We start from the raw sequence: 11,760 nt of genomic DNA, 5'->3' as shown, positions 1-11,760 counted from the left end.
AAAGTTGTGTCTAATATTGCAAAGAGTAGACAAATATTTGCTTCAAATAGTCTCAAAGCATTCATTGTGTCTTTTTTTTTTGTTAAATTAATATCTTTCTCATTTTTTTTGTTGGTCTCTTCTTATTTTTTCTTGTCATTTCACATTATCTTTATTTTCGTTATCATGCCAAATAAATTTTGGTTTATGAGATGTATCACGTAGAATAATTTTGTGGTGTGAACTATAATGCAACATTATGAGTTTATTTCGACCTATCAATTAACAAATCAAGCTCACTAGATAGCCTCAAAAACAAAACCCAAGTGTGAGGATATTTCCCACTAAACATAGAGAAACCATCTTAAGTCTATCTCCATCTTAAGTCTATGAGAATCAACTTGGAATTTTCCCAATAGGATCCTAGACAAATGCATCCAATGTTTGCACATGTAAAGGGGGCTTACTATGATGCCATTTTGTAGCTCCAAAAAGTGCTCTAGGTAAGACATGTTTGAGCCCAACCTCATTGGTGGTCAGGTCCAAGTGTCCTGGACGTATAATCTGTAGAAATCCTCTCTAATGGCCTAATTCAATACTTATTGAATCGACAAGAGATGGTTCTATGAATTAAGGGAGAATATGAATGGTAGAACGCACTCCGCAGAGATAATCAGCAACTGGAGAAGTTGAGATGCCTTTGAGAACCAACCTCGAGCACTTCATGAAGGAAGATTATCACATTACATAGTCAAAATTAAGATAGAGATACAACATTAAATCTCTTCCCTTAACTATCAAAATGGGGATCTACATGATGGTACTACCAACAAGGGTTGAGAGATTAAGAAATCTCATGTGCTAAAGTTCTAAGAAGAACTATGTGGCAGAATCTTATTCAATAGATAATTAAGAAATCTAGAGATCTACGAGATATAAAAAAGTGTATATATGAGTATTTTATACAAAGGCACCAATATAGTAGCCTTCATGTGACTATTGGCATTCCTAGTTATTAACATGCACAAATTGTTGAATATTTAGGTGTGTGGGGCTTGAACTGAGTGCACTAAATGTTGTGGAAGTTTTTTGGAAGTATGGGCACCATCATCTCCACCCACAAGGCATCTTCCCTTTGACCTCCCCTATCAACAACAAATTAGAGGCTACCAAGGGCATTGCCCTTTTTCACCCTAAGGGGGCATTCTATGGACTGGTATTGGGTTGCTACAAATAGCTAGGGATGCTAAAGTGGTTTGCTTGTAGCCATTTGTGTTTTCACTTGAATCATGCATCATGAGGGCATCATTCATGTAGGTTTGCATCACTTCTAAACTCAAGTTATCCTACATATCTCACTAAAGTATTTATCTTATGTGATTATAGACTACCCTTTATCACATTACAAACATATAGTCTTGTTTGTTTAAAACCTCCTCGATTAAGGCTCTTAGTAGAAGGGGTAGTTATTATGATTTATGAAATTAGTATGGACCCTATCCTCAACATCAATATCATGATGCATTTCAAACTTCATTACCACCCTATGATATTTTCCATGGAAATATCATTGTATCAAGCATACTAAATTTAAACATCTGCTAAAGCAAAGCAACAACACTTAAAAATTGTTCTCAAAATTAGTGTATCGTGGCATTAAATGGACATGGAAAATAATCCATGCATCAATGCACCAAGAAAATATATGTGCACTCTACAACGTAGGATATATGAGATGTGCCGTATGTTGATGATAGATGGGTAGGCGGGTAACACTAAAAAGGTAAAATAGAAGAAGAAAAAAAGGGGGGGCATCTAACATCTAATGTAATAAAAGAGAGAAGAGAAAAAGAACCAAAATAAAATAACAATAAACTAGTATTCATCCTCTACAAAAGCATCAATACTTACAAAAAAACTAGCATAAATCCATCTAAACCCAAGATATTTCAAGCATCTAGAGGTTTGCACTTGAGTTTCTTTTTTATCCCTCTATCACTTGATAGATCTAAGGTTAAGATGGATCTACGCTAGTATCACACCACCATGTAAAGAAATCTATTAAACATATATCACAATTTAAAATATTTTTAAATTATGATACATGACTTTTAATATTTAAAATATATTTAGATTATAGTACATGACTTTTAATATTTAAAATATATATTTTTAAATAAATTATATATATAAAATTATGTGAAATTTTTAAATTTCATTTTACAAATTTTATATTATTTTTAAAGATGGTAATCATTTTGATTTTAATAAATTATGGAAATTATATAAAAATTTAATTCTTCCTTCTTAAAAAATGTAGATATTATTTTTTAAACTCTTTTTTATATTAAACATTTTAAACTTTTATATATATATATATATATATATATATATATATATATATATATAATTTAATTCTTTCTTTTATAAAATGAATTTTTATATATAAATTTTTAATATTAAATTAAATTAATGATAAATATTAATGGATAGATTTCGTGTTCATAAGTTGAAGGAAACAAGAAATAATTGTGAACTAACATGAAATATATATATATAATTGTATTCTTCTTATGCTTGGTTAGGTATGACATGAGATTTTCAAATACATTATTTCAAGTGAATTCAAACTAGTTTGTGTTTTAGTTGACTAAGATTTTGTAAGACCCATGGAAGCCCATGTTTTGACATGGTAGATTGTTTTAGTAGCTTCTCTCACCCCATCAGTTGATATGATACTAATGCCATTAGTTCTAGATTATAATCTTGATTGATGGTCAAATGCTAGAGAGAAACAATTCAACTAATGATTTCATGCACATGCATATTTATCATAAGTATTTAGATAATGTTGTTGAAAGATCAAATTGTTATATGTTCTAAAGTTTCCTTCTAACTATTTCTCTACAATGGTTTTTTTTCCCAAAGTCTGGTTTATGTATTTAGGAGGATATAGGGCAAATGATCTTGGAAGTGGAGATATATCTGATATGATTATTTATAGACAGCACAAAGGTATGAGAGAGATAGCCCACAAGAGATTTGATGAGTAGAGGTGCTACTTCATGAGCTATGAGAATGGGCACATAGAGATGATAACACATGAAGAGAGAGTTGAGCAAAGGCTATGAATGTAAGTTAAGAAGTCTCAAAGATTGAGCATTTAGTAGGGTTTTGGATAGAAGGGAGAGTCCACAATAGAAATGAATAGGAGATACAAATTTTGAGACGAGTCTAATGGATGTGAGCGTTTTTTGATGGATTTTCTACAAACATGAATGAAAAAGGAAACATGCATGAATATGGTTGAGGGAATGTTAAACTAGAGAAAACAAATATGATGGGATCATAATGGCCGATTTGATAGTCTTAGAATGGTAGAGTAGTCTCATAGGTTCAAATGGCAGAGCAACATATTTAGTACATTAGAGGAAATTTCAGCCTACAAGTGGCCTTCTAAGGAAAAATAATAAAGCAATAGTTAAAATCATAAAATTATAATTATGAATTTTGGAGGGAAAAGAAGAAACTACTTTTTAAAGTGTATTTTTGGCTTATCTCCTTATAGGTTTACTCAAATTTCAAGTGTAGACACTCGTTGGATGCATAATCAAATTTGCATCCAACGAGTATCCATTATGCATACTTTTGAGAAGACCCACATTTATTAAAAAAAAAAAATGAAGATACATTAAAAAAAATTGTGTTAAACTATGGGCAGTGGGTACTCATTGGATGTGAAATTTAATTCTGCATCCAACGAGTTTCTACACTTGAAATTTGAGTAAACCTATAAGGAGATAAGCCAAAAATACAACTAAAAAAATAGTTTTTCTTCTTTTCTTTCCAAAATATTTACATGTACCTCTTTTTAAATTTAAAGGATTTTGATTAGTTTACATATTATGACACAGAAATTAAATAAAAAATTTATGGGTAGTTTTAGGCTGAAATTTCCTCTAATGAGACTCATAATTATAGAGTGGTATATCTAATGGGAATAGATATAGAGACACATATTTGAGTAGGGATCATGGAGTTAGAACTGTCTACAATACCATTATTTTAGAGCGGAATAACTCTACTCTTGATTGCATTTCATGAAGGTGATACATTGATAAATACATAGTTTATGACATTTAGTTTCATTTCCAAGTTTTGATGACTCTACCTATTTTCCTAAATCTTCATATTTCTCTTAGTTATCCATAAATATTTACAATTACCTCAATCCCTAAGCATTAGTTATCTAATACGCGAAGTACACATGCAAGAAATCAATGGAAAAAACTTGAAGCCCAATTGATATTATCCTAGAATTTTTATCCAATTATGTGAGATGCAAACATCACCAAATTTATGTCATTTAAGCCAATATTGGAAAACGAAATGATGGTGACCAATGTGAGTGTTACAAATAGTGTTACTACTGCAAATTAATTCAACCACCATAACTTAAAGAGTTTCACCATTCCATGAACTAATCCATCATCTTCAATAAGCTTAAATGCCAAAATTTTAAGTTGTAGTGGCAAATGTTGCTCACTTAGAGAGATTCACAATGTGTTACAATATAATTCTTGGATAAAAAGATCTTTGATTATATTCCATTCACTAAAAATGTTGAAATTTATGTTCAATGTCATGAGATCATCTACCAAATGAATGCTTACATGAGAAGATAAGTTTCAATTATTAGGTTAATAGTTTATTGTTGCTATGTTCAGAAAAATTATATGTACTCAAGCAAAGAGAAAAATATGTTCTTTAAAGCACTAGTATTTAGATTGAGTTGTAATCAAAATTTACAACAAAATGATAACCCACTTACAAAATCATTTAACATAAAAAAATTAGCAAGTGAAAGTGCTAACAACCCAAATGGAAAATGATCAAGGATTCAAGGCATATAATGGATTCTTATTAGAAACCTAGAGTTAAAATAATGTATGATAATAGTAAAGAATTAAGATGCCAAGAAATGAGGGTATAAAAAGTTTATTTATTTATGCATATATTTATTCACATGTTAAATATTGCATCAAAGAGAACCTTTGGCTGTTAAAACCCTTAACCATAGATTTCAACCATGAATAGAAACTGCAAAAATGACTTAAATTTTTTTACTTAGAGAGCTAGCCATTCCATCAATAAGGGCATCAAATTTTCATGAGAAGATATGAGGAACAAAATAAGCTAAATGTTGCTAAAATGTGAATTTTAAGACTAATTCATTTTGTCTCATTAACAATGCATGAGTGAGAAGAAAAAGCTTAAAGTATTAATTTGTCATAGACAATTTAAATATGCATTCAATTTTTCATTTAATTAGTGAGTTTTTTAATTTTATCTTGAGAGAAAATGGGTGTAGATCTATGTGTAGAAAATTACAAGAAAGTGAATATATTCACTCATAATAACAAATAAATTTATCTAAATCCACTTATAGAGATTGACCTATAATAAAAACTCAAGTTTGATGTATGATATCCACAAAGGTTAGCTAAAAACCTAGAAAAAGTAATCTAAATCTGAAATGATATGCAAGAAAATCCTAGATTGTTTGATTTGGAAAGATGGTTGGAAATACTAATCAAACTAGCACTTACCATTTTGCTATGGGGTTTAGATTACCCTTGAATATTTATCCTCTTGTTTTAATTATTGAAGTCCCCATACATCAAGAAAAATACTTATAAGAGCATCAAACTAAACATTATGAAACCTTGCAAAGATTACAGGGAGGTTGATTCTATAGGAATCAACCTAATCTAGAGTAAAGAAATAAAACCTTGGTAGATTCATTTCTAATACAAAAAATATATCTTGGAATTCAATAAAGAAATGAAATAGACATGCAGTTCATACCTAAATTGCAATATTTTGTCTTATGATATCTCATTCCTCAATAAAATTTGCAATTTAAATCTCTCTATTATAACCCTAGAACATTTCTCAAAAGAGAAAATATCTCACAACACAACTATCAAGAAGTTCTTTCCACTTTATTTCCAACAAGAGAAAATGAGGGAGGTTCCCTCCTAATATAGATAAGGGCCTCCCTAAACCATGCATACAATACCATGAGTTAGAAATGATATAATGTGTTCATACCATGTGATCCATTGAAAATCACAAGGTAAAACCATGAGTGCCTCAATACAATTCGAGAAAACCTTCAAACACGAGCACCCTCCTCAATTAAGGGGTCAAAATCATGCTAGAAACCTTAAGCACCCTTCTTAAACCAAGGAAAGAGCCAAGAACACCCTCACATGTGTGGGAAACAAAGAAGATAAGTGGTACATCCTTCTATAATGCTTTAAAACCACCACATGTATGAACAAACAAGAGAATGAGTAGCGAAGTCTTCTAGAAGGTTGTGGAAGCATCACACATGTGAGCTAGAAGAGAGAAAATGCACCCAAATGAGTGTTAACACGTCACAAGTAGAAATAATCTCCAACAAGCTAGAAATCACCCCTACGTGTGAAAGAGCCCCCCAAAAATAGGTGCAACCACATGATATCAAGTAGAAATTGTAACACTCGCATCCCACATTTACCCAAGTTCACAGGTCTGTTGGGGTAAACATGTGACGAAGAGTTACTATGGTATGACTCAAACTCCTAAGTACAGTTAAGGAAGTGGAATCGACAAACCGAAACTTTAAAGAGCTTCTTCAGGAGGTACAGGACCCTTAAGGGCTAAACAACCACCCCAGGTGCCCAAACCCTGAGTTAACTTTCTTTTTCACTTACCTTAACTCATAGTCACATGCACAAGCCTACATCCATGTGACTGTAGGCCTCCAGTCGCATGCATAAGCCTGCAAGGGAGCAACTGCAATCCAATTTCCTAGTTTTGTGCCTGCAAATGCAAAATTTGTGCCACCTTTTCAGGGCTAGACTCCAGATATTGCCCGGAACTTGATGAGACTTTTTAAAACAATAAATGACACAAAGAAAAAGCCTCTAACACAAAACTTGATCAGGGACTTGACCTAACCAATCCTAACCATGACATACATTTCGTCAAACATATGGAAGACATGTAATCTACAGGTCATGAATGCATATTTAAACACAGGGGTTTGATACTTATCTAAGATTCACCAACAAGGTCTAATACCCTCTCATAATAGTTGTAATAACATTTGGTATTCCATTCAATCATCAACCATTCATATATTCATCAAAAATTTCAAGAGCCATAGACAATATGCATCCTATAACCAACATATAGCCAACCTATAAACCATCAAATAACCAACATATAAACCATGGCAACTCAACCATGAGATCACCATCATAATCAATACATATTCTCATAGATCACAATAGAATATTGGCATTATGACACAGATTTGGCACTATGACACACGTGTTGTCCTTGATGGCAACTCACTTAGATGACAGATCACAGTTCAAACTCACAGAATGAAGAAAGAGAGGTATATGCAGGTTCCCCATTGATCAAGTCGCGTGTACACGCAGGTTCACAGATCAAAAGGCACGTATAACGTACACACGCACTTTCAGAAGGAAAGGTGCGTACATGTTGGAAAACTAAGTTTTGGTCTATGGTATTTGGTCCATGGTATTTTGATCCATGGTATTGGTCCAAGGTATTTGGTCCAAGGTGTTGACCCCAGGTATTTGGTCCAAGGTATTGGTTCTAAGTGGTTTTGGTCCATGGTGATGAGCCCCAATTTTTGGTACAATTTGGGCTCATTTGGCCTACTTGCTTTGCTCAAACCATTCATCTTTTATTGCTTATGCATTCATTTCTTGGTTTATTCGTGTTGTTTGTAGGAAGAAGGGTAGGCATTCTATCTACGTGACTAATACATGATGATTTCAGGTTTTTGGCATTAAAAGGGAGCAAAGACCACGAAAAAGGAGACAAGGAGATAGTAAGGTGGCACTACTGGTTTTTAGGAGAGGATGTCCACAGTCTTGGGGACCTTCCTCGTGATTCCCACCATAGCTCCGAGCTCCAACCAATCTCCCCACCGAGCTTAGAGGCAGCCAACCGTTCTACAGGAACAACAGTTACAACTGTTCTACAGGATCAGCAGTTTAACCTTCAGTTGGACAGCCGAGCTCCACAAATCAAGGAAACCTGTTGGATTATCATTTTGCATAAATACTGAGGCCGTAGCCTCTGATAGGAGCTTTTTGACTTTTGGAATTACTATTGTAATCTCTGAGCACGAGTTACAGCTCGGTTTTTGTTGTTTTGTAAGCCAGTTTTGGCATGACATCAGATTTTTGGTTATGAATAAAGGCAGGCAGATTTTGATCTCATTCTGAGTTTCTAAGGGAGCTATAGCTCTCAGGTTAGGGCCCAACCTGAGAGCAATAGACCTCCTCTGTGTTGTAATGTTATTTGCCTTTCGTTCCAGCACTTTGTTTCTTTACTTTGACATGCAATTCGAATTTACAGTCTGCTGATTTAGTTTTTATGAGATCGAACAGGATTAGTTTATGGTGAATTTGCTTCCAGTTGCTTAGGTTAGAATAGGATAGTTATAATCCATTGGAGCTCCAGAAAAAGGTTGAAAGGAACTCACTGCCATCTCTGTTAGGGATTGGGGTGTAGTCTGAACCAACCACCAAAACCAAACGCAGTTCTTTTCACGTCCATGCAAGCTGCAACAGTTACTTTAGTCGTAAATCCATCCATGCACTTTGGTCTTGATCATTACTTCTTCATTCCACTTCCATGCACGAGTTTCTTTCACAAATTGCACTGCTGTTCATTGGTTCAAAATAGCATAGTTAACGTAGGTTAAAGAGTTCTCGTTTTTGGTGACATTAAAAGACAATTTGTTTCATCTACACTGCTCCACACCATTCCATTACCTTCCTCTTCTTGTCAACCACACCTAAAGCCACTCAACCGACCTCTGTTCAGCTCGTTTACCTTCCAGCTCTTCCATTACTCACGTAGCTCCATTTACTTAACCTTTCATTGATCTCATCCTTCCAGCCATCAACCCACTGCATGCACTCTTTCTCCATCTGACTTCCCTGCTCCTGAGCCATCACCAGTTCCATATCCATCTCACCTATCCTTCCATACCACTCCATCACTTCACCATCTCCCAAAACTCCCACGGTCGAACATCCTGTAGAATTTCACCGACTTCCTGTAGAACCCCTGAGTTTCCTGTTGGATCCCCTGCAGACTTCCTGTAGGAGCCTGCAAACTCGGTTGCTGAGCATCCGAATGTGGTAGACTTCTGTGGACTGATGCTAGAGATCCTCTAGGGCCTCTCCTAGCCCCCCTGACCTTGCCCATGCTTTCCTTCCATTCGAACCGCTCCTGCACAGTCAAACCCTAATCAAAAGCATCATCACAATAAATCCAACCACTTAATGAAAAAATACAAAAACATGTCTTTTCAGATGCAAGTAGCTTAGATGCATGTATTTCAGCTCACTGCAAGTAATGGCATCATTGGTAGAAGTTTCATTCACAGTTTTGCATTGTAAGGGCCTAGCTAGTCAAATTAGGGTTTACTAGGGTTTTCATGCTCTGTTGGCTTTCAGTTTCTTTCTGCAAGTAGATTAGCCTCCTTTGAGTTAGCTTTCGTCCATCACTCATAAAGCTTCTTCTGTGAGCATATAGAAGTTGGCTTGAGCCCTAGCAGACTTGTGCCAGCTGACCAAGTGACAACTGCGACAAGAGCTAGTACTTGTGCATACAACACCGTCGCTTCCAAGTTTGTACGAACTACCGGGTTGATAAAATTAGAGATAGGAAGCTCCAGGGGTTGTAGCATTATTGCTACAATACTGGAGCCCACCATCTTTTTGGCGCCGTTGCCGGGGAAGCGTCAGAGTATCAGTAATTGTTGCTTTTCTTCTATTTTCTTACTCTTGCCTTTTGCTAAGTAGTTTATTTCATTTCCATTCTGCAAAAGTAGCATAGACATTTCCTGCTTTCATAGATTAGCATTTCCTGCTTTCATAGATTAGCATTTCCTGCTTTCATAGATTAGCATTTCCTGCTTTCATAGATTAGCATTTCCTGCTTTCATAGATTAGCATTTCCTTTCTGCAAGCGTAGACTAGCATTTCCATTCTTGCAATTTCATTTGAGCAAAGTAGATTAGTTCTTTCCTGCTTTCAGTTTAATTCTGCATCTTTCATAGTTAGTTGTAGATCAATCTGTTTCAGTTTTGCAGGTACCAAAGAAAAAAAAAGCAAAAACAATCAAAAGAAAGTCTTTTCCATTTCATGCCTCGTAGGAACCGAGATAGATCAGGCAAATTCCTACCAAACACCCCCACCACATCACTGAGTCACCCTTCTCTCTTCTTTGGTGACAGTGACCCAGAGGAACCTATAGGTGAACATCCTGAGATATACCAAGATCCTATAGAAGAAGAAGAGTTAGAAACCACTCCATCTGAAGCTATGGCTGACAATAGAAGAGAAGATGAGAGAATAGAAGGTGCCTTCCCCATCCGAGAGACCAATGGAGAAATGAAAATGAAGAACATTAGCCCCTCCGCCTTACCTCACTTCCATGGACTGACTACTGAAGATCCTGATACCTTCCTGTTTGAGTTTGATGTCCTTTGTAGAACCTATGACTATACTGAAGATGAGCAAAAGCTGAAACTCTTCCCTTCAACTCTTAAGGATGCAACATTACGCTGGTTCATGGGATTACCTGGGAATAGTATCACCACTTGGGCTCAGATGCAGCAAGCTTTCAATACCAAGTACAGGGATTATTGTAGTTCTAAGGAAACCAAGGGAGAAATCTTTCGGATGACCATGGGAAATGATGAGTCCTTAGAGGATTATGAGGAGAGGTTCCAACTAAGCTATAAGCGGGCCAGGTGCACACTTGACCCTGAATCCCTCAAGTTGGTCCTGCTCCGAGGAGTCCCTGAAGACCTCTTAGATACCCTTCACATGTTAGCTGGGGGGGACATTTACCAACTGCCTTATGAGGACATCAAGACTGTGTTTAGAAACCACTCCAGGGCAGCCAGGAAACGAGGTAGGGGAAACCTCCTCTCAACTAGTGTCCCTTTCTCCAAACATGAGCTTGCAAATCAATTAGAAGATCTCAAGAGTGAGGTGAGACAGACCATTGCCATGCAGCTGGACACGTTCAGAATCCAGCAGAAGAAAGAAGAAGCTGAGAGAACCTTGGCTGTCTTCTGCCCTAGGTGCACAAGGAGACACCCTAAGAACGAATGTCCATTGCATTCGGTTGAAGTGTGTTTCGTTTGTGAGGAGGACCATCCCACAAATCAGTGTCCAGCCTTACCTGGGTTTAAAGCCATGTACCAAGGGACAGAAGCTCCCACTGAACCTCTCTATTACCTCAACCAAAGGAGGCCACAAGGATCTAGACCTTATCAGCAGGGGATGCAAGGGGCATCTCAAGCTTATTACAGCCCCAACCAATCGACTCCTATGCCTTCCTGGGGTCCCCCTGCTCATCCTTCATGGTCCATGCCTCCTCCATGGTCTTATCCACCTCAGTACCCCACTCAACCTACTTCTCATTCATATCATTCACATGCCCAGCCACAGCCTCAATGGAATGCACCTCAGTCGGGGTGGAGGCCCCAATACAACACTCCTCCTGCCATCTTGCCTCCACCACCAGTTCAACCTCAGCCATTACCTCCTGCTCCTCCAAGGCAACCTCAAATGCCTGCTCAACCGAACCCGAACCCCAACAATAGACAGGCCCAACAGGTATACATTGGGGAAACCTCATGCCCTACCTATGCTGTGGAGATCCAGG

This window comes from Pinus tabuliformis, chromosome 7, assembly GCF_031772625.1.
Source record: "Pinus tabuliformis cultivar Carrire ecotype Pingquan chromosome 7, CPIR1, whole genome shotgun sequence".
Classification (NCBI taxonomy): Eukaryota; Viridiplantae; Streptophyta; class Pinopsida; order Pinales; family Pinaceae; genus Pinus; species Pinus tabuliformis.
The sequence above is the reverse complement of the archived record's forward strand: the minus strand, read 5'-3'. Positions refer to the sequence as shown.